Source organism: Passer domesticus, chromosome 2, assembly GCF_036417665.1.
Source record: "Passer domesticus isolate bPasDom1 chromosome 2, bPasDom1.hap1, whole genome shotgun sequence".
Taxonomy (NCBI): Eukaryota; Metazoa; Chordata; class Aves; order Passeriformes; family Passeridae; genus Passer; species Passer domesticus.
In genome coordinates, this window is record NC_087475.1 from 32509313 (window position 1) to 32513168 (window position 3856).

Consider the following 3856-nt stretch of genomic DNA (forward strand, 5'->3'; position numbering starts at 1 on the left):
AATGCATGTACAGTTCATGTGTGATTTAAGCCTTGTTCTGGAGACAAAGTCCTTTGTTTCCTTATTGGCCTTTTCCTATGATGCTAATTACTATAGCAACTGAGTGCTTCCCATGGCTTTATTTTCATAACATCTCAAAATGTTGAGGTGGTAGCATTACTGTACTTTACAGATTAACAACAGCAAGTTTGAGGTAAAAAAAAATGAAGTTAAGTTTATTCATTTATAGAGGGAAAGTGCCATTTCAAGAAAATTAAATTCTCCATTGTTGAGTTTTGTTTTTAGCTAGAAACCACTCTGGGAACTGTGATTGTGTCACTCTGGGAGTGTGATGATTTTTTCTTCCTACAGAAGAATAAAATCAAAATATTTTCCTTCCATGTGCTTGAATTTCACAGGAACACATTTGTATTGTACTGGCTCAAAATATTGCATTTGAAATCTCTTTTCCTAAAACAAAGTGAGCTCAGACAGTGGAGCAGAGTCCTTGGCAGATTATGTCGCCTAATGCAAAGTCTCTCTACAAAGGTTACATGTGCTGCAGCAGATGGAAACACAATTGTAAACCTGGGTTTCTAAAAAGCAGAGAAAACATGTGGATTGATCATACTATTGATGTGTGTGGACATGCTAACAGCCGGGACAAAAATGTCAATTTCCTTGTGGAACAATTTCCCTGTGGTAGGTGTGCAATGAAGAAGGTGGGAGACAGCAGCTGCCAGCTGCCCTTTGTGGGTTGTCTGGTGGCTTTTGGGAGATCTGGGATGCTTTGTCAGAAACTTACATAGGCATTTCTGGACAGAAAATTAAAAAAAGGAGACCCTCAATGCCTCTCAGCTCCCAAAGCTTTTTCTTTAATCTTTCTACTTTTTCTTTGCATGCTCTTTTGCACCTCTTGCTCTCTTCTGATGCCACATGCTCGCCTTTCTCTGCATCCCTGGTTCTCCCCAGCCTTCTGTGCTTCTTGTACCATGTTTTATTTATGCATCACTCTTCCCACTAACATCAGCCCATGCTTTGCCCTTTCATGCTTTCACTACTCAGCCAGTCCCAGTTTTCCAGTTCCACTCCTCCGAATGTTGTTTTCCCCATTGTCTTGACAGTGTCCAAACCCGTGTTCCCCATTTTGTCCTCCTGATTATCTTTGCCTTTTCCTGGTCCAGTTGTTGGTCCTCATCTGCCCGCTGCCTCCCCCAAACTCTGCAGACTGATGATCCCCATCCACTCCAGGTCTGAATTCAGGTGTCTTTTACATGGTACTTGGATGGAATATTGCTATTCACTTTCAGCCACTGCTCAGTCTGAAGTGTTCCAGAGTCATGGAAGTGCAGCTCCAGGCTCAAGGGAGCAGATTGTGCATGTGACAACACTATCAGTCACTTTGAGGAGCCTTTTCTGAGGCCAGAGGGGCTGTGGACATTGGAAAGGCTGCTCATGGACAGGCAAGATGTATAAAACAGTATCCTTTGGCAGGTCTGGGGAGGATGTGGGGGGACAGAGGATGGTGGAGAGGGGGCATGGGTGGCAGACAGGGGCCCAAGGTGGAGATTGCCCCATTCCTCCAAGGTGGCTTTTTGGACAGCCTTGTTATTGCCAGCTCCTCTTGGGGTTTGCTTTTCCCATGCCCTCCGAGGCAGCAAGAGTTAACATGAAGGGAGACAGCTGGACATGGCTGAAGCCCTTGGCAGGCCTGCCTGATCAGTCCCTGCCTCCTTCACTCTGTCTGACCAGCACCCTCCACACACAGGGCTGCCTCCTCTCTCAGCCAGGAGGGCAGCGTGAGGCAGGTGCTCTTTTGACCCTGCTCTTTTTTTTTTCGATGCACAGTGGCATGATCCAGCTAGGATTTTTGTGAGGAAGAGCAAAGGCTACTCTGACCCTTCACAAAATCCCATTGCATGAATGACTGCTAGAGGGAAGCTGCCCCCACAATGGGGAGAGATTTTTCAACAGAGGAGATTATTTGCAGCAAGGAGTGCAGGGATGGTCAGAGCAAGTCTTCCAGTTTAGCTGCTGCCTAACTCCAATTTTGAGATGTTTCAAGGAGGACTGGAGAAATGGGGAAATGAAATGCATAAACTGAGGACAAAGAATACTGAAACTGAAAAATGACACAAGGCAAGACATCATCCACATGGCACAGAATCCACAGATTCCACAGAATCCACAGTGGTCTGTACTTCTGAAAACTGTTCATCTGTATGGGTAGCACAGCTGAGTTAAGTTTAAAGAAACAAAGACTTTGCCCAAAGGTATTCCCCATCCCAGCAAATGAACTGAAAATATAAAACATTTGGGGCAGTCTGATTTTTGACAGCACTTAAAAAAAATAAAGGAAAACACTTTCACTGTGTATTTTAGAATTTCAAGGACAGAAAAAAATCACTGGCATGATTGAGCTGTATCTGGAGAGCTGATGCAATCCTTATCAGTAGGGAGTTACTTAACAAATCTGGGCAGAGTTCCTGCTGGTGGTGTCTGTCGGACATTTTTGCAGTGTAATAGGCAATATGTGGATGTTTTAGGGTCCCTGCTCTGGGTTCCTCTGTTAGAGCCTGTCAGTTCTGCTTGCTGGAATACTTTGGATCTGGGCTGTTCTATCAATCACAGACATTTGATCCAATGGACCCCCAGAAAGTACAGGTAGAAATGATAGAGGCCTTTCTATCTAGCTTAAATTGGGGTATTTTGCTATCATTTGTATTTCATTTGAGCTGAGAGGCTCATAAAAGAGGATTTAGGTGCCCTTGCATTGAGTTTCACAGGCAAAATAATCACAAGTGTTGACAATAAAAGTGCCTGTGTTGTACCCTTTGTGGAGAGAAGCAGGAGGTGAAGACAGTAGGTGCCTTGAACATTGCCATGCTGATGGTCACTGTGGTAAGCAGAGGTCCCAAGAAGTCTGTTTCAGCTAAAATAAACCACTGCAGCTTCCCCCTCACAGCAGACCAGAAATGTAGACATTTTGCACTCAGTTTAGGATCCTCCCAAAACTCTTGCAGCCTCTTCTGAACTACTGCACACACATAATCCCCAGCTCCTGCTAAGTGTCCAGGCAGCCCAAAAATACTTTATGTCCATATGCTTTCAAATATCATTGTTGCTAAGGGGAAATCCCTGCTGTTTCCTCCTCATCTGTCCCTGTGCTTCTGTCCCCCTTGCCAGTGAGGATTAGGCTCGACTGCAGCTGACTTTGCTGTCTCATTTCCTGCCATGGGGTGCCAAGCGTTCCACAGTGATACAGCAGTTTTTCCTCTGTTCCCTCCATCTCCCCTGGCTGCCCCACTCATTCAAAGCCACAGGGCTGATGATTCTGCCTGGTTCAGGGATGTCAAAAGGCTCTGAACTTTTGCTGGGGGCTGGCTTGCTACAGCGGGTCTCAAAAGTGCAGTGAGGTGAAAGAGCAAGTGAGGGCGCACAGGATTTTCATTATTTTCACTTTGCCAGGAATGAACCAATTCAGAGTTTACTAATATTTTGCATTGGTAAAACAACACAACCTCTTTTTAATTTCTTTTTTTTTTTTTTTTTTTTTTTTTGGGAGGAAAGAAACCATAATGAAAAACTTGTAAGTTGAATATCCATGCATGCATGTGTGCACACATGCTTGTTTGGATTCAGAAGTGAAATTGGTAGCAACTAACACTGAAAAAAATTCAAGAACATTTTTTTTATTTCAGTCAGACTTTTTCATGAGCCTAAAGCATTGTCACAGGAATTGACTGGTTGCTGATTTTCAAAAGTTCAATGAATCTCACTGTGTCTTCTATGAAATTTCTATAAGTTTTAATAAGTACAAGTTATTAAGACAGTGAATAAAACCTGAAAGACCTAGTTTTTCTTTGATTTTGAAATA